The sequence below is a fragment of the Psammomys obesus genome, unplaced genomic scaffold, assembly GCF_907164565.1.
Source record: "Psammomys obesus unplaced genomic scaffold, mPsaObe1.curated_primary_1811, whole genome shotgun sequence".
In the NCBI taxonomy this organism is placed as follows: Eukaryota; Metazoa; Chordata; class Mammalia; order Rodentia; family Muridae; genus Psammomys; species Psammomys obesus.
Genome location: NW_026596134.1, coordinates 3,620,406 through 3,640,912, shown reverse-complemented (window position 1 = coordinate 3,640,912; position 20,507 = coordinate 3,620,406). Strand labels below are relative to the sequence as shown.

Below are 20,507 nucleotides of genomic sequence, written 5' to 3'. Positions count from 1 at the left end.
GTGGGCTGGGCAGGCACATTCTCTTGTGCTGAGCCGGGGACCAAGCGATAATCACAGCTTTTCATCTTCTCCCCAGCCAAGACCCCAGCCTCCCCACCACAAAAATCTTCATATCATGGCAAAGCGCACAGGAGAGACAGTGCAAAATGACCCAAAGAAGCGATAGATGTCCAACTGATTCTTCCAGTAATAACAACACTGTCGTCAATAATAATAATGATGAGCCAGCCAGCATGTACTCTGCCTTTACTGTGCTCATGCACAAAGACACACATTTAATCTTTTATCATAAAGGAGTGGAGGCAGGAAGCATAGGCTCAGAAAAGCCGACGCTCACACAGCCTGGCAGCCTACGGTCTGCACTGCTGCCCGTTAATGTCAATCTGCCTCGACAGGAACTCTTGGATCCAACTACCATCCAGCTGTGGCTCAAGGGAGTCCCTGCAGCCCCATTCTCCCACAACTCCAGCCCTTTGGTCCAAGGGCTTGCTGCTCCCAGAGGCAGCCGATACACACAGCTGCTAGAGCCCTAAATGCCCATAAGCTCAAGGCCAGCAGCTGAAACCAGACCCCAAGGGGGAAGGAACGGGAGGAAGACGCATTGCGGGACTCGGTACACCTGCTCCTGCTCCTCCACTGTACTGTCCAGCCTGTCCCTGTCCTTTATGGGGCTCCTGCCTACCAAAGGAGGGTGGGCTCGCGAGATCAGAGGCTCCTTGAAAGGACTCTCTCAGCCAGCAGTGAATGGCTAACTCACCCCTTTCTCCTCCTCCTTCCAGAATGAGGGAGTGACAGCTAGGGCCCTCGTAGATCAAGAGAACACTTTAGGGACAGATATCTTGCCTCAGTGTTTGATGGGAGTCTTTGGCTCCTGGATTTTCAGCCGCTGCCCAGGAGTGTGGCTTCCTGGTCTACAGGTGCCACCTTATGTGGGTGACTGTGACCTCATCTCTGAGCTAGCTGGTCCCTCTAAGTGAAGCGCCAGCTGGGTGTTATGCTAGTGTTCCTATGGTTCACCATACTAGAGCCCACACTACACTTGTACAGTTGTGTCAGGGCCCTTGCAGTAGACTGGCAAAGAAGGGGCTCGTCCTGATTTTTTAGCTTATGTGCTACCTTGGGGCGACAGTACCTGTCTCCCCAGAATGGGAATGCAAAAAGCATCCTCTCTTGGCCTGCTACTTTCTCTCTTCCCTACCGATCTTGCATCCAAGATCAAGTAGCAGAGGCTTCGGTTTGGAGAGGCACATAGAGATTCTGCGTTTTTGCCTGCACGCAAACGGGTAAAGTCCAACTGGGAAGGTCCATTGCTTGGCCGGCTGAGCTAATCACAGCCCACTTTGTGAGCTGCCCAGCCACGCTGGGAGCGTGATCAGCCGCTAGCCTTGCGGTGCTGGAGTTCCGAAGCAGGGCAGTGTGTGGACTGATGGGGGGTAGAGTGGCTGGAGCTGCCTGGGGCTGCTGATGCTGGATCCCTGATGCTCTGCTGCTGCTCCCCTGGGGGGAATGGTCAATTGTAGGTCTCAGTGTATTGCTTTTGGCCAAAGGCTGCCTTAGAAATTCAGAAGAGCAGGTACTCTCAGGGAGGGCAGTTCAGGTCACGGGAGATTTTCCGCCTTTTAGGAGGGCTTTATCGGGCACACACGGAGTGGATGCACCTAAGCTCTTGTTCTGTTTTCTTTGGGGGCTGTGTGTGGGGGGGTTGTAATCCTGCGTGTGTGGACACATGCGCCAATGTGTGCACAAAGGCCAGTGGAGGACACCAGGTGTCCTGCTTCACCTGTCTCCACCTTATTCCTTTGAGACATGGTCCCTCCCTGAACTTGGCACTAGGCTGGCTGCCAGTAAGCCCCAGAAGCCCTGTCTCCTGCCCCAGAAGCCCTGTCTCCCGCCCCAGTGCAAGTGACCATTCCCAGGTTTTACATGGGTACTTGGAGTCTGAACTCAAGTCCCCACGCTTACCCATCAAGCTTTGTGCTCACTGTGCTATCTCCCTAGCCCAGCAGTACAACTTAACTGTGGAGGGCACAATGACAAGCCCTGGCTGCGGGGGACAGGGGCTGGCAAGGGAGGCCAGGGGCAGGCCAAGGGTGAGTGTAGGGGCTGGTCAGGAAGGGTGGGGTCTGGCCAGCAAAGGAGCAGGGGTGTGTCTAGTTGGGAGTATGGGTACAGGAGCTGATCAAGAATGGATGTGACCAGGGAAGAGGGAAGCTGGCAAAGGGGGTTGGGATTGGGGTTAGACACTGCTCAAGGGTTTCTTTAAAAAACATCATTTTTACACAATATATTTTGATTATGGTTTCTCCTCCCCCAGTTCCTCCAAGGTTCTCTCCACCCACCAAGCTTCCTGCCTCCCTTTTCTCTCTCATTCTAGAAAACAAACAGGTGAGATAAAGAGCAAACAAATTGGAATAAAAAACAAAACCGAGAAATATAACAAAGAGAAAGCACAAGAAACGCACACACACAAATCCATAAAAACATAAACCTAGAAACTATCATATACAGCTAAAAGACCAGTTGAAGGGGAAAAAAAAGCTCAAACAAATTGATGTGAGACAAAAAGTTTATGAAAATACGACTGAGTTCATTCTGTGTTGGGCTGTCTACAGCTGAGCATGGGGCCTGCCCTCGTTCTTAGTGAGACCCTGTTGGGAAGTCACCAAGTTTTCTTTGCAAGTGGATGCCAGTTGGAGATAGCTTCTGGGTTAGAAATGGGGGGAGTGTCTACTTCCTCCCCTCAGTGCTGGGGCTCTGTCTGGCTGGAACCTGTGCACATCCTGTGCATGCTACCATAGTCGCTGCGAGCTCATTACATGCTTTAGTCCTGCTGGGTCTAGAAGACCCTGCTTCCTCAGTGCTATCCATTCCTTCTGGCTCTTTGTTTGTTTGTTTGCTTTGTTTTCAAGACAGGGTCTCTTCATGTCACTATATAGCTCTGGCTATCCTGGAACTCACTATATAGACCAGGCCAGCCTCAAACTTACAGAGATCCTCCTGCCTCTGCCTTCTGACCCTGGAATTAAAGATAGATGTGTGCCGCTACACGCAGCTTTGGCTCTTACAATCATTCTGCCTGCTTTTCCGCATAATGCCCCACGCCTTGAGGGGGATGGTTTGATGAGGATAGTCCATTTAGGATGAATTGTTACAAAGTCTCTCACTCTCTGCACACTGTCCAGTTGTGTGTGAGCCACTGTATTTGTTCCTATCTACTGAAGGAGGAAGCTTCTCTGATGGTGGCTGAGCAAGGCTCTGATCTATGAGTCTAGCAGAATGTCATTAGAAATCATTTAGTTGCTACATCTCTTTAGCAGAAGAGTAGTGTTTGATTTTCCTCTAGGTACATGGCCTATCTAGACTCAGTTTTTGGCCACTTGAGTGGACTTTAGCATGGATTTCTTCTTTTGGAGTGTACTTTATATTCATTCAGATAATGGTTGATTACTGTAGTGACAATTTTGGAGTTTCGTTTTTGTTTTTTAAAAAGACCACAGAAATAGTATAAGAATGTGCTTTGATTTTACTCTTAGCTGTAGGGATGTGGGGCTGCTTCGGACTGTCCAGAGCAGCTGACAATGACTTGCCTCATGCTCCGGCAGAAGCATGGTTTTGCCAGCTGCAGATAGTTTCTGCAATTTTTGCGATGTTTGGCATTGTGGGAACGTTTCAGAGCGTATATGAATGCTCCAGCCCCAGTAGCTGTGGTAGATGGTTGTTGGTCATTTAGGGGCCTGGTTGCAGTTTGCTAGTAGTCATGCCCAAAGAAGAAGCAAAAGGAAAAAATTATACTCAGGGATCCCTCTCCCTCCTCCCTCCTATCTAGTGATAGCGGGTGAAACCAAGAGGATAAAGAGTGGCAAAAAGAAGAACCCACAAAGTAGCAAAGAACAGCTACAAGTGGCACCCAAATGTGGGACTCCATAAAGAGAATATGGGAAATTATACTTCAAATGCTGTAGAGAAAACGGCAGGGGATGAAAGAATGGATTTTTTTTTTTTTCAAGATGCCAGCAAAGAATTTATTGTGGCTGCTCCTGCTGGGATATCCATCCCCTGCTTTGCTCCCAGGGGGATTGTCTGTTTTTCTTTTTCTTCCTTGTATATTCTGTTTCAAAAAAAGAGGTTGGAAGATTGGCTGAGCAGTTTAAAAAAATTGCAGATAAAAATGGAGGGGCCTGACAAACAAAAAATGACTGAAATGACAAAACAAAAGGAGTCAGTCTCCTCTCTTTTTCCTGAAAGTGTTGCAGAGTTGGCTGTGTATCTAGAGAGGTGCAGGTAGAAGTGGGAGCTCTTGGGAAGCAAGGAGCACCTCAGACAAGAGGACAAAAACGCTCAGTCTGGGTTTCTCGCAGGAGGAAAGAGGGAAAGAATCTGCACCAGAGGGCATTTGGGTCAAAGAAAAGCTGAAACATTGGGGGGACAATCTGAAGAAACAGTCCATTTTGAAAGAGTTGGAGAAGGGGAAGCTGGGGTTAGGAGATCACCATCAATTCCCCCAGTACTTGTATAGCATGTGCCTGCTAATGGTGTGGAACAAGATTATAATGAGATAGAGTGGCGTCCTATAGAAATGCTATATCTAAGGTGTTTTAGAGAGACTTTGCTTTCGTGTGGGATATACTCCGCATATGTGAAACAAATTCTAAATAACTGGGCTACTCAAAATAGAAGCATTCCCAAGACCGAAAGGTATTGTTGACAGCTGGACTAGAGGCTGGTCCACAGCTGCAATGGTTAACATTGTGGAGGGAAGAAGCTGCAAATATTGAACAGCAAATAGAACCAGTGAAATGAATATAGTAAAAGATCAGTTGCTAGATAAAGGGTATACTCTGATATACAAGAACAAATTCAATTTGATGATGTTAGTATAGAGCAATGTTGCTTAGCGGCTTTAAGAGCTTGTGACAAAGTTGAGGAGCCAGGAAAAAGATTATATATATATATATATATATATATATATATATATATAGAGAGAGAGAGAGAGAGAGAGAGAGAGAGAGAGAGAGAGATACGGTTTTATATACATATATATATATATATGTATGTATGTATATATTTTACAAAGATTAGTCTCAGCTGTAAGCAAAGCTGTATCAGATCCTAATGCAAAGCAGGTGTTGATACAGACCTTGGCATTTGAAATTTTGATACAGAGTGTAAAAGAGCTGTTAGACCATTACAGCATCCAAGGACAAGTGGATAAGGGCTATGACTGATAATTGTCCTAATGTATACCATGCTAATATAATAGGTCAAGTTATATATAGCTGGTGGTATCTGATATCAAAATGCCCAGTCCTTCAATTGCAGGAAATAGGGCCATTTGCTAAGGAGACTGTGACCAAACCAAAAGCTTTAGATCTGAAAATTCCCAGTGCATAAATTTCAGGAAATGCAAATGAACAAACCGTCTCTAGGGGCAATGCTCTTTGTAAATCTCCAGCGGAAAGAACACCTAGGCTTCCTGGAGTGTGTACTCAGTGCGGCAATTCAAATGTATATTCAATCCTGCGTCACTGGGTGCAGGAGTGCAGATCCAAAAGAGATATACAGGGTCATTTCTTACTGTTGGGAAATGGCCTTGGGGGACTGTCTCGGGCCCTGCAGCAATGATTATGAGCCATTGCAGTCAATGAGTAACTTGCAGACTGCAAACCTCCACTCAGCATTGGAGATATAATGCATGCTGCTGCAGGCTGCTCTGCTCTAGACTTGGCCCCACACACCAATCTTACTCTATCCCAGAAACTCATGGTACTAAAGTAACCACTGGAGTTTGTGGTCCTTTGACCTCAGGGACAGTAGGGATGATCTTGGAAAGGAGTGCATTGACTTCTCACAGATGCACCGTGCATCCAGGAAGTACAGATGGAAATCTCACGGAAGAAATTAAAAGTATGGCCTCTGTGAAAGGGGAGAGGCAATTTAATGCAGGTGACAGGATTGCTCAGCTGCAACTGTTTCCCTGCGTCAAAGGCAAAGCCTCGCCAGTAGGAAGAGAAAAGAGAAGGAGCAGTCTCTGGAAAATCTTGGCGCTGACTCGATAGGCGCTGATTTCATTGAAAAATTCTCTGTTTATAAATTCTCTCTACACCCAGCATAATTAATGGCTTAACACAGAAGGGGGGTGTGTGTAGTGACAGTTTTGGAATTTTGGCTACTTAAAAAAAAACACAGAACTATTATAAGAATGTGCTTTCATTTTAATCCCAGGTGTAGGAACGTGGAGCTGGCTATGATTTGCCTCATGCCCTGGAAGAAGCCTGGTTTTGCTAGCTACAAAATAATTTCTGCAATTGTGTGGCGGTTGGAATTGTGGGAGCTTTTCAAAGGTTGTATAAGTGCTAGGTCCCTGAGAGGCAGGGTTGGTGGTTGTTGGTCATTTAGGGGGGTTGGTTGCAGTTTGTTAGTAGCCGCACTCAAAAAAGAAACGAGAGAGAGAGAGAGAGAGCAAGAGAGAGAGAGAAAGATTAGATTCAGGTATCTCTCCTCTCTATCCTTCTTTCTCTCCTATGTGGTGACAGCAGGTGAAATCAGGGGGGACAACGGATGGGTAATAAAAGAACCCACAAAGTGGCACAGACCATAAACAGGTCACTTCCACAATTTTGTGCCACCGTCGCATCAGGATGTCTTGCAGGTAGGTCACTATTGTATATCGCAGGGTTTTAGCTGGGTTGGTAGCCCTCTTTCTCCTCTGGTCACATGCAGAGTGCTCTCCAGTACCGTGGACACTTGTTACTAGGGATGAAGGCTCTAGTTAGGCACCAACTTGACCTCTCTGTGTTCAGTGAGATGTGTAAGTGCTGTCCTCAGTCATAGGGCCTTACTATCAGTTTGTAGAGAGCAACCAATAGCCTTGGCTGTTTGAGTTTCCACAGGGGCCCTTTGGCCAACAAGTCAACTAGCTGTAACCCATTCCGAGGACTGGGTGTTTCGCTTGTTGGGGAGTGATGTCTAGTTGGAGCATTGCCTTCCCCATTATTTGGGTGTTCCATTTGGATTTTTTATATTTATAAATATTTTAAGAAAAGTTTCTGCTGTCATAGGTTACCGTATGACCCCTCAAGTGGTCTTAAGTATTTCCTTCTTTACTCTCCTTTTCCATCTTTGTCTCCCTTGCCATTTAATACTCCCACTCCAGTCTCCCTCCTGTGTCTCCATAGCTATATATTTTATCTCCCTTCCTTTGGGAGATTCTCCCCTCCCCACTGGTCCCTTACTCTATACCTAATATCTGTGTTTACATGAGTTGTAGCATGTCTGTCGAAGGCTTAAAAGCTAACACCCACATAAGAGAATACATACCATATTTGTCTTGTTGAGTTCATGCTACCTCACTCAGGTTGGTTTCGTTTCTAGCTCCACCCATTTACCCATAAACTTAATAATTTTGTTTGTTAAGCTGAGGAATATTCCACTGTGTAAATGTCCCATATTTTCATTATCCATTTATCTGTGGATGGTCATCTAGGCTGCTTTCAGTTTCCTGGTATGCTGAGTGGTGCAGCACTGAACATGGATGAGCAAGTGTCTCTGCAGCAGGGTGTAGACTACTTTGGGCAGATGCCCCAAAGGGTACCTCTAGCCAGGCAGTGATGACACACACCTTTAATCCCAGCACTCGGGAGACAGGGAAATGTGGATCTCAGTTTAAGACCAGCCTGGTCTACAGAGTGAGTTCCAGGACAGCCATGGCTATCGCTGTCCTGAGAAACCATGTCTGAACAAAAAACAAACAACTGAATGGTATAGCTGGATCTTGAGGTAGATCCATCTCCAGGTTCCTAAAGATTTGCCACACTGATTAACATAGTGGTGGTACAAGTTTGTACTCCAGCCAGCATAGATGCGTGTTTCTCTTACCCCCATCCTCACCAACATGAGTTGTCATTTATTTTACTGATGTTGGACATTCTGGTGGGTGTAAGATGAAATCTCAAAGCAGCTTTGATTTGCGTTTCCTTGATGACTATGTATGTTGAATATCGATCTAAGTGGCTCAGCCATTTTTGGCTCATCTTTTGAAACTGTTTAAATCTGTGCCCCATTTTTTAAATTGGATTGTTTCCTTGATGTCCAGTTTTGTTTCCTTTTTCTTTTTCTTTTTTTTTTATTTTTAGTTCTTTGTATATTTTAGATATTAGACTCCTATAAGATGTTTAGTTTGTAAAACATCTTATACCATTCTGTATTCTGCCACTTTGTCTAAATGATGATGTTCTTTGTCATACAGAGGTTTTTCAATTTCATGAGACTCCATTTGTTAACTGTTGATATTAGTTCCTGTGCTAATTGGTGTTCTGTTCAGAAAGTCTTTTTCTGAGCCAATGATTTCAAGACTCCTCCCTCTTCTAGCATACCCAGGATAGCTGGGCTTATGCTGAGGTCCTAGATCCATTTGGAGTTTAGTTTTTGCACAAGGGTTTTGATGGGAGATGCAGGCCAGAACTCCCTAAGCTGCATCTGCAGGTCACCTTGGCACATTGGAGCTTACACTATGACATCACATGCCCACAGCCCTGAGCAAGGGTCACAGGGTCGCTGCTTTCTCATTTGGAGTTCCATCCTGCTTCAGTGTCGTCCTGACTTGCTATTGTCCTGTCCCTCCCCTTTGTAATGAGAACGTTTACTCTGTCATGGTACTTTGGAAGTATATGACCCTTTAAAAATTATCATTTTATAGGAGCTCACAGACAAGATTCTGTTTTAGGGTCTCAGAAGAGACCTTGGCCTTGGACTTTGGAACTGTGTTGGGATTCCTAAGATACGGGGATTCTGGGAGATAGAGTGTCTATATTTTCATCATGAGCTGTCCATGGGCCTTTGAGGACCCAGGGCAGAATACTCTGGATTGAATATGAGATGCTCTCCATCTCATATTCTTGTGTGGTGATCTTTGGTTTCAGATGGACATGTTGGTGGGGGGGAATCCTAACTGAACAAGTAAATCACTGGGGAAATGAGTGTAAATATTATTATTGGCCCATGGCCCCTCCCATCTCTCTCTGCTTTCTGTCCACCCTGAAGGAAGTATTCTAGATTTTTTTTTCCTAGTGATCCATCCATCCATCCATCCACCCATCAGCCATCTATTAATTGACCTGTCTAAGTATGCGTGTTTGTATGAATCTCTCATCTTTTGAATGAGCTATATTCCCACTTCTCAAGTGGAAATACAAGAAAAGTTCAACATATGCAAACCAGTAAGCAAATTGCAGCACAAACTAATAAATATAATTAATGCATCACATTAACAGAAGGATAAAAAACACATAGTTAAATAACCATAGAAATGTCATTTGGTGAAATTCAACATCACTCTGTGATTTAAAAAATACCCTTGAGGTTTTTAGAATAGACATAAAGTACTTCAACTCAATAGAAACTACACTTCTGATCCACAGCCCCCATTGTACCAAAGGGAAATAGGATGAAATCATCTGATCCAAGATCAGGACCAAGACAAACAAGGGCATCTGCTTCCACCACATTTAGTCATATATTATTTGAAGTCCTAGCCACAGCAATAAGACAAGAGAAAAATATGGAACACCCAAATAGGAAAGAGAAGCTCAAATTATCTTTGTTTGGAGATGGCATGATTGTCTATTTAGAAAAAAAGTCTATTCTTTATGTGAAATGACAAACCTGATACATTAAATAAGATTACAAGATTCAAAATGAACATATAAGGCTGGATACAACTCTGGGGTAGATGGTTGTCTCTAACATGCAAGGCTCTGGGATTAAACCCTAAAATCATAAAAAGAAAGAGTCAACATGAAAAAAGATATGTACTTAAAAAAAAAAACACAAGTATGGGGTTGGGGATTTAGCTCAATGGTAGAGCGCTTGCCTAGCAAGCACAAGGCCCGGGGTTCGGTCCTCAGCTCTGGAAAAAAAAAACAACAAACAAACACAGGTAACAAAATTGCTGAAAACAAAGTTTAAAGTGATTTTATTGATAGCAGCTATTAAAAATAAAACCGAACAAATAAGCAAGAAATCTAAGGAATTAATTCAGACAAGGAAGAGAATAATGTCTACAATGAACACTATTAAACACTTATGAGAAAAATTGAGCAGTGCATCAAAATATGGAAAAAACATTTCATGCTCATGGATTTGAAGAATTAATAATTTTCAAGTGTCCATTCATCCAAAGCCAGCTACAGGGTCAATACAATACAAAACAAAACACCGACAGCAATCTTCATAGGAACAGGCAATCTTTTTTTTTTTTTCTTAACTTCAAAAGGCCTTGAAAGATAACTAAAGAAACCGGAGGAGAAAGAACAAAGCTGAAGGTGTTACCATAGCTAGCTTTAAGACACGCCTTGAATGTAGAATCCCAAATGACCCTGCACTATGCACACGCAAACACGGCCACCAGTGAAATGAGACAGTTCCCGGAAAGATGTCTGCGATTACAGCCAGCTGAATTCTACGTTTTAATTATGATTATTGTGTATGTACATGCATGTGTGTTGAGTGTACATGAGTGTGGGTGTGTACAGCCATGATGTGTGAGCAGAGCTCAGAGGACACTTTCAGGAGTCTCTCTCTTCCTTCCACTCTGGATTTCAAGGGTTGAACTGTGGTCTTCAGGCTTGGTGGGGAGTGCCTTTTCCACTGAGCCATCTTGCTGGTGTCCACCTGAGAGTTGACAGGGGCACTGAGAACTGCTGCCAAGACAGGCCTGTCAGTAAGTGGTGGTCATCCAGGGCTAGCTAGTGAGATCATTGACTCCAATGCAACCATGACACTAAGAAACTACTAGAAGAAAAGACAAGAGAAATACGTCGAGACTCTGGTCTGGGTGATATGACCCTACACATTGTAAGCAAAGAAGAATGAAGAGGTAGCCTACCCAGTGGGAATAGATGTTCACAGATGTCCACGTGGCCAGGGACTGATTTTCAGAACATAACGACTTTAAAAAATTCAGTAGCAAAACATCAAATAATTTGACTAAAAATGGGGCAAATAACCTAGTAGACATTTCTTTGGAAAGATAAATGACAAAGTTTATGGTAAAATTCTCAGCATTGCTCCCCACCAAGGAAAGCTAGACCCACGCTAAGCCAGATAAGAGAAAAATAAATGTAGGAGTTCACAGACCGTGGAATGGAAACATGGGCTCCTGTGTGCTTGTCCCATAAGCAGAAAGAATTCTCTGGCCTGCATCACAATTTTGGTTTCATGTGAAAAAATTAAGACTAATGATGATGAAGAAAAGCCCTATGAAGAGAGGCGGAGCTAGACACAGAGGGTGGTGGGGAACAGCCTAAGGTGGGTAGCTTGTCCTGCTGCCTGAGGCCATGGTGATGTCTTGACCCGTGCTGACACTGAGAGCCGTGTCCCTGGTCTGGGATGCCCCTTGGGACCATGTTGATGTCCAAGGGGTGTGCAAGAGCTGGCCCTGCCCCTCGCCGACTGCAGTACTTAGGAGAAGAGGCCATGTACCTCACCGAGGCAACACAGCGGAGCTGGCCCTGCAGGCAGGTGAGCCGGCACTGAGGACATGAGCGTAGGAAAGCTGGCCCCGCCCCTTCCTCTGTTCCTTGCCGGCTGCAGCTGTGACATTTGGTGAGCTGGCCAGGCAATGCTAGAGAGCTGGTTTTGGTGGTGTGGGTGGGACAGCTGGCAGGCTAACCAACTCCGTTACAACCTAACACCAGATTCAAGGCTAACATAAACCCTATCTATGAACTACTGGAGTGCATGAAGGGGCAAGTCCTGCACATCCAAAGCTGCAGGATCTCCATGACACAGGGCAGCAATGGGATATCCAAGAGGAGTCCTGGTGGGATCCAGTATTGATGGTGTAGCAGAAGCCAGAGGTCAATGACTCACTGCAATGAACATTTGCAAGTAAAGATGTGTGGACAAAAGGACATACTGTGTGACAGACACATTGTGACAAATTATGACTTCCAAAAGGAGATTTTTTTTTGGAGTGGGTGGTTCAAGACAGGGTTTCTCTGTATAGCTTGGATGTCCTGGACTCACTTTGACCAGGCTGGCTTCGAACTCACAGAGATCCACCTGCCTCTATCTCCTTGCATACTGGGATTACAGGCATGTGCCACTGCGCCCTGCTATGATGAGATGTTTTTGTTTTTGTTTTTAATTTTCTTTTTGGAAGGAGATTGCAAGGGCAGAGGGTGGCTACAATGGGAGGGGAGATGAGTGGGATTGGGGTGCATGATATGAAATTCACAAGGAATCAATAAAAAGTTTTTTTTAAGTTTATGAAATTATGGAGAAAGGGAACCATTGGTGAGAGTGTACTGCAATAATAAAAATAATTTAGAAGTCTCTCAAGATTAGGATTAGAACCACTAGATGATTTAGGAAAATCTCACCAGTTGGTAAATATCCAAGGAACTTGAATTAATGGTCAGCCATGGCAGCATCACTCACAATGGTCAAGATATGTAGTTTGTTTAGGCCTCCATTTATGGATGACCAACAGGGAAATGGTGGCACATACACACAATAAAATACCATTTGACCATAAAAATAACTGAATTCACTCACCTGGAGCAACTTGGATGGAATGAAGCAACATTATGTAAACAGAGTAAATCAGCCACTGAAAGATACAAATTCATGATCTCATCGGTAGGAGGAAGGAAGGTAACACATTGACCTCAAAAGAGAGGGGGCCAGAGAGATGGTCACTGTTCACTGTTTTTCCTGAATTCAATTTTCAGCACCCCTGCTGGGTGGCTCACAGCTGCTTGTAACTCTAGTTCCAAGGGATCTGGTGTCCTTTGCTGACTTTAAGGGCCCTAAGTGTAGGGTTGAGAGGATGGTGAAAGGTTGGTCAGCAGGTAGACAGTGCTGTTATCCGTGATGTGGGGATAAACATCTGATGTTCCAAGGCACGGTAGACAACTGACTGACAGCAATGGCATTTTTAAATAACACTTTCATTTATTCTTTGAAAAATTTACACATGATGCAATGCATTTTGATCAGATCCATTCAAATAATTCCTGGCTATACCAACACATCTCCCTCCCAACCTTGTATTATCTTTCCTTTTTAGATAACCCACTGATCCCACTTATGCTGCCCAAACGGGCATGGTTGTGAGGACACCACTGGGGTGTGAACAACCTACTAGTGGTCACCCCCACCGGAAATGACTCTCTCTTCCCTAACGGCCATCAACTGGCAACAGCTCCTCAGCCAGCAGTGGGACATCTGGAGCTTCCCACTCATCCATGCTGGAATTTTAAATGGCTTGATCTTGTGTGGGTCCTTATGGAGGTATCCACAGCTGCTGTGAGTTCATTCATTCAACGGCCATGCCCTATCCTGTTGCAGGACAATTGTCTCCTTATAAGTTGTCCCTGAGGTGGCTGGACTCAGACAGCTGTTTCTTTATAACAGAAGCTGTTTAGCTATTGGAAAGTCCGCAGCTCCCTTAGAGCCGGGGACCTTGAACTTAGGTTCCCCCTAGGATTAAATGGATTCTGAAAACAAAATGGCAGTACTTAGAACAAGTTTCTTTTGTTTGTCCCCAACAACCACCATATATCATGTGTGTGTGTTGAAGTGTCCCACACTCCCAAAATAAGTGCAATTATTTTTGTATCGTAGAGGGCTACCCTCTGAGAATGACGGCTGTCGCTTCCATTAGCGAAGCTGTGACTACTTCAAGAGACCCTCCAGATTAGGTCTCCTGACTGTTGATGTTCCCTTATGGAAGGAGGGGGTGGGAGGATCACTGGACACTCGCCTGGGTCCTGAGAGGTGCTAGAGTATACAGGCTGTGGAAGGTTAAAGGAAAGGGTGCCTCCAGCCATGCAGTGGTGGGGAAGTTGTCATCCACGCTGGGGTGAGACCTTCCGGTGCTGAAGACGCTTTGGGGTCACTCAGTACACTGCACGTGAACCCTCAGCTGCACTTTGGTGGAATCATCCTTTGGCTTGGGAGCCCTGGAAGGAGGAGTGGATATGTTTCCATCTTGCCAGGGAAAGCGTTCCTGTAACATGTCAAAAATAAAGGCTTAACAAAAAGTTACAAGTGTGAAAATAAATTGAAAACTAAGCAAAAAAAGGTGAAGTTGATAAATACATTTGAGATGTAACTACTGAAGAAAAAACAAATGAAACAAAACAAACCCCCAAACCAAAACCAAAACAACAACAAAAAAAATCATTATGCCTTTGCTGTTTAGACCTTTGAAAAGAACCTGTTTCACAGAGGGGTCAACAGAAGGACACAGAACGGACTCTGCAGTCACTAAGGGCGGCCGGAGGAGCTACAACAGGACCTCAAGCCTCCTCAGGTCTCAGCTCGATGCTCTCCTCCTGTAGCTCAACGAACCACCCCCGCTGTTTTTGTTTCTTGCAGCTGTTTTAAGAAAATTTTCATTGCTGCTTTATTTACTGTAGCAAAGAATTGTAATCAACCCACTTGTCCATCAATAGATGAGTGGATAATAACAATTTGGTGCATATTTAAAGAGAAATATTATTCAGCTCAAAAGAAAAAATCAAATTATAAAATTTGCAAGAAAATGGATGAGCATATTATGTATAATCATAAGTGAAGTCACAAAAATCTCAGAAAGAAAAAGAACCCCATGTTCTCTCACATTTGTGGAATCTAGCCAGTAATATATGCATATATGTAAACACATGTACGTGTGTGTTCGGTATTAACACGTAGAAAAGAGAAGAAAAGCAGACTATTAGGGATGGGGGAGGATTGAGTGCAGGTGATGGACACGAGCTATGAACAAAGACACAAAGCTAATTGTTTTCCTAATTCTATCTCTGTCATGGATTTTTTTTTTTTATTTTTGGTGTGAGCAAGCGCATAAAGATATATTTGAATGTAGATATATGTAAAAATGTTTTTTTTTTTTTTAAAGTAAAACCTACTGTGAAGCTGCCCAGTTTCAGAATGGCCATTCTAACTATAGAAGTCACTAAGACATAGACTTTGGGTCTGGTTAATTTTGGTGTGTGGTGTTTATTTTATTTGCAAGTGTTTCCCATAATGATTTAGAAAGAAACTCAGAAGAATGAAAGTAAAGGAATTGCCAACAACAGCTTTCCTACAACAAGAGCTCATTCTCTTGCTTAACACAACAGTGGTTGCTCTCTTGCTATCATGGTAGCCAGAAGTCCGAAGTGAGTGCTGGCTGCTCACCCGTGGGCAGCTCCACACAGGCCTTCTGCGCCTCTGTTTAGCATCTGGTTGCTTCTGGTCCTTCCTTGGCACCCTTGACTCATGGATAGGTGCTCCTCTCTTTCTCCGCTGGTATGTGGCTGTCTTCCCGCTCTATCCTCTCCTCTTTTTGCTGGAGTTAAAGTCTACCCTAGTCCAGAATGGCCTCACTAATTACATCTGCGAAGACTCCAGTTCCCAATAATAGCTCTCCAGGTAGGCACGTGTGTTGGAGGAACGTCACCGAACCAAAACACAAACCATCCAGCAGCGGGCGGAAGCTCACCCCTGCCATGTGCAACCGTGCAGGTGTTCCCAAAGCCTCCCATGGTCTACTGATCCTCCCCTACTGCTTCATCCCTTTATGGAAGGTCAAGGGCACCATGGAGAGGGACACTTCAGGGACAGTCACCTCCTGTTGTGTGTTTGCCATGCTGCACCCTGAAAGAGGCAGCCTCCCTTTCATCAGCTGTGGGGAGAGGATTCATGGTATCCCCTTCAGGGTGCTCATGTGACCAAAGCAAGGGCAAACCTTCAACCTCATTGGTCTAAAGTTTTGTCAGTGTAAAGATTTGCTTAATTTTATGTGTATTAGTGTTTTGCCTGCACATGTGCATGTATGTGTAACTGTACAGTGTCCACAGGGGTCTGAAGAAGGCATTAGATTCTCTGGAACTGGAGTTACAGATGGTTGTGAGTGCCACGTGGAACCAAACCTAGGCTCTGTACAAGAACAGCCAGCGCTCTTAATTGCAGAGCCATCTCTCCAGCCCCAGTTTTGACAATTTAAGACAAACTCTAAGTGTGCACTCACAACCTAGGGATGGGCCTTGAACAATGTAATGTGTTATATAATTGCTTTGGAGAATTTTCCGAGTGTTTGTTTAGGACCAAGGCCTGTCCCAGCTTTATGGTGTGTGGCTAATTTCTAGGTTCTTTTTTCTTTTTTGGTTTTTCAAGACAGGGTTTCTCTGTGTAGTCTTGGCTGTCCTAGACTCACTCTGTAGACCCGACTGGCCTTGAACTCATAGAGATCCACATGCCTCTGCCTCCCTGCCTGCTGGGATTACTGCACCCGGCTAATTTCTGAATTCTTTCTGGGATGGAGGGGGGAGGGGTGTGATTTGGGAGGCTGATGAAGCTCATAAGAGACTCTAGGGACTTAGGGGCCACTCTTGCGTTACCTCGTAAACCAAAGCCTCGGAAGGGAAGACCCTTTAGTGGCGGAGCTGCCTGCAAACTATGCACGAGATGCCAGGATCGCAGCTTCCGCCAATCACAGCCCAAACCGGGGAGGGGTGTTTGGCGATGCAGCTGCTCAAGTCACTTACTTTCGTGTAAGTAACCCCAATAAACTCACTGGTTCACCAAGCTGGGCTTGGATGAAATTGTTTCTTTGGTATTTCATTGCCCTTTCTCTCTCTGGGGTGAACAGAAATAGACTCTTCTGAAAAAGCGCCGCAACACCTCATGTAATTTAATGCTTTCAGCCATCACTGTCCCCGTATGCGGATGAGGTATTCCAGGTCTTCTAGGGAGGCTGACTGGCTGGTGCGGGCTCATGGCTAGCATGCATCTGGAGCAGCCTGGAGCTTGGGGCTTGCTAGTACGGGGCGTGCTCTTCCCCTCCCCGCCCTTTTCTCTCTCATTTCACAGTGGGGTGAACCGCAGAGGGATTTCCTCATCAGACAGAGAGATTCTGGGAGTTCAGAGGAGAACAGAAGGAGAAGGGGATGGACAGAGTCCTGGCTGCGTGGGCTGGCTTTGCCTGGGGACAGCACTGGGATCCTGTGTCCATCTATGGCCTCTTTTCATTAGTTGGTCAAACAGCTGGGATCCCTGAGGGAAAGGGTCCGTGTTAGATCCACACAGGCAAGACCAGCTGTGTCCAGTACTGAGGTCTCAGCCACTGCGGGCGGGGGTGGGGCGGGGCTCTCCGAACCTGTCAAAGACTTCCTGGCATCCAGAACAGAGAGACTCAGATCACAGTGTCAGAACCAAATGGGTGAGGTAACCATGGGCGACGAACACCCAGGGAGCCCTCTTGGGTCTTCATCAGTCAGTGCACGAGCGGCCCGGGGGACAGGGCGAGCTCTGCTCTCTGGATGCTGTAACAGCTCTCCTCTTTGTGAGGCAGCATCTCTGGTTCCTGGTCCTGCCCCATCTCGCAAGCAAGCACCACAGGAGGCACAGAGGTGTGCGTCACGGGAACCCTCCCTTACCACGCTTTGTCTCGCGCCTCTGGGGAGCTGGTGCAGGTTCCCCGGGGGGAGTCAGGAGCCCCGAGCCATGACTTCCAGAGGGGTTTTGTTGTTCCCCTGGTGTGTGAGTGACCTGGGGTATACTTTGCAGATCACGATGGTGAAAGGCTGCAATTGGCCTCTGGGCACCGGCAGGGTAGATGATTCAGCAGGCCCACAGCATCCCCAGTTCACCCCTGGCATGGCCCTCCCACCTCGACTCTACATGTCAGGTTCCTCCTGCTAACTGCTCAGAGCTGCAGCTTTGTCCTCAGCCAGCCCCTAGTCAGAAGACGAGGCTCAGTTTCCCACAGTGAGGAAACTGAGGCTGGAGAGGAGTAACCACCCAAGGCTGGACCAGAAGGAGTCCCACACCAGCTCCTCAGCCTCTTCCCTAGGCACAGGAGTTGGAGGTTTCAGGGCAGCCTGCTGTCTTGAGATCACTCTGTGGGCCTGACAGGGGATGGTCGCATCCCCCACACGTGTGCTTAAGGAACATGAAGGACCCTTCTCCACTTGGGGAGACAGGGAAAGAGTGCTCTTTCAGGAACCTCTCTTGGCTTTGCTGTCTCCCAATCACACACATTTGCCTAGTCTTTCTGAGCAATGTGTAGGAATTAATGGATGGATGGATGGATGGATGAATGAATGAATGAATGAATGAATGAATGAATGAATGAAAATAATGTATGTTGGGGAAATAGCTTAGTTGGGAAAGTGCTTGCCAGAAAAGCGTGGGAAGTTTCATCTTCTGTAACATAAAATCCAGGCACAGTGGTTAGTGCCTTTGAGCCCAGTGTTGGGAGGCAGACAGAGGTAGATCTCTGGGACTTGCTGGCCAGCCAGAGCAGACAAACTGAAAGACTGTCTCGAAAAGCAAGGTGGATGGTTCCTAAGGAACAGCATTCAAATACCCCTCCCAACGCATGAAAACAATGTTGATTAGCCCAGCCTAGCTCTCCAAGCCCCAGCAGGGCTGGAGAGACTCCATCTCTGAAGGTCTTTGACCTCTTCCATCCACATGAGGGCCACAGGTACTCTCCATGGAGTCCGGGGCATTGACTGCCAGAACATTCTGCACAATGACCGTGCCCACACGGCTGGAAAGGTAGCCAGCACGGCCCAGGACCCACCTGCTCAGATCCATTTCATTGCCACTGACCTAAACTTAAATTGCCACCTGGGCTCCCTACTGGACACCATCATTCCAGATTATCCACAGGGTCTACCTGCCTGTCCACCTCCACGCTCACCTGCCTCATGATTCACCTCAGTGGTCTCCTCCTTTGGGCTCCTTGACTGTAGCTTTCAGGCCCTTCAAAGCACACCAGACAGAAGACCAGTGACAAAGCTGTCTCCTGTCATTTCCTCATGGGGCCAAGGGGCCCTCTGATTCTCAGGCCTTGGACCTTCCTATGCTCTTCATTGCCTTTTCGCTGCTCTCTTTGCCTCAGAACCTTGGCACTGGGCTGCCTCCTCTGCTTAACCGAGCCACATGGCTCACTCTTTCCTTCTGCTCATACTCCTGCTCTTGCTGACATCGAGCAAGAGGCTCTACACTGCCCGCTTCCTCCCTCCTGACTCTCCCCTTAACAGATGTGTTTTCCCTCGGAGCATTTACTGCCACCTGGCACCATACTGTTTTTTAATAGATTGTTTATTTTCTATCTCTCCTGATCAGAATGTAACCAGAGAAACCCCAAGGACAAGGTTTTTTCCTCTTGTTTTGTTCAATAAAGTTCCGAGACAGCACTGAGCACCCAGGAGGTGCTCAATAAATGCTGACTGGAAAGCAAAGTTTACCTCATTCATCCTCACCGTGGCCCTAGGGTGAGGCAGCCTTCCCCCAGGCTCCAGCCAGCATCTGAGGCTGGGGAGCTTTAAAGTCTGATGCATCGAGTTGGGGGAAACAGACAGACACAGAGAACAACCATCAGGGTTCCTCAGCATGAGACCATGAAGCCGACTTCCTCGCCTACAGGATGGGGTCAAATGCAGGGAGGCCCCTGAGGTCTGCCTTTCCTACATTCTCTCCATTAGCACTAGCCTCACTGCCACTGGGTCTTCCTGTGACATAGTGGCATCTCCAGAGGCTATGGGTTCAGAGGGTCCTGGACCAGCCACAGCCCTGGACCAGGGAGAGGCTTGCCAGGCAGGACAGAGCATGGCTCCTCTTCCTGGGATGGAGGATGGGTGTGGCCACAGACTTCCTGCAGGGTGAGGGTTTCCCTGGATAGGAGGTTCTTCCTACCAGTCCTAAGGATGCCCTGTCCCCAGCAGGTCCCACATGCCCCTCTAACAAGATTCTCCAGGCTAAGAAGAGACAACAGCTGTGTGTGTGTGTGTGTGTGTGTGTGTGTGTGTGTGTGTGCCTCTGTGAGGGTATATGTCTCTCTGTGTGTACATGTCTGTATGTCTCCATATGTGTATCTCTGTGTGTATGTGTGCATGTCTCCATGTATGTCTGTGTGTCTTCATCTGTGTATCTCTGTGTGTATGTGTGTCTATACGTCCCACTTTCTCTGTGTTTATGTGTGTATGCCTCCACATGTGTATCTGTGTGTATGTCTCCATGTCTCTCTGTCTGTCTGTCTCTCTCTGCATGAGTGTGTGTGTGTGAATAGGCATAGACTCTGAAGTTAGGATGGCATCACACCGACAGGTTCCAGGCTGGGGCAGAGCCTAGCACACAGCATGGTGTGCCACCTGCAGAGCTGAGGGTGAACATGCAGCAGGCCATGTCTAGGCCACCAGTGGACACTGGGCGTTGACCGCATCTGCATCGGAGGCTGCTTGCTTCCTGCCTGGCACCCCTCGTCCTCAGTCACCCTCTCTCCAGGTGGCCTTGTCCCTGAACCGCTTCTGCTTCTCTCCCACTGAGAGAGGCCCAGCCCCAGGCTCCCTGAGTGCCTTGTCTTGGGCCTCACTCTCACTGCGCACTATTACCTAGCAAATACGGCGTCAACACAAAATATCACTCTTATCCCTTTATTCTAGAGGCAAACATGAGTGACGCCGGCTTTGGAATAGATTCAGGTTGCCCCAAATACTGTGTTCTAAACT

At 46.4% G+C, this 20,507-nt stretch overlaps 1 pseudogene; it reads right to left on the bottom strand.

Moving 5' to 3' along the window:
* The window catches only part of LOC129666061 (heat shock protein HSP 90-beta-like), a 36,018-nt pseudogene extending 17,427 nt beyond the window's left edge, over positions 1–18,591 (bottom strand).
* Between the last annotated feature and the right edge of the window lie 1,916 nt (positions 18,592–20,507).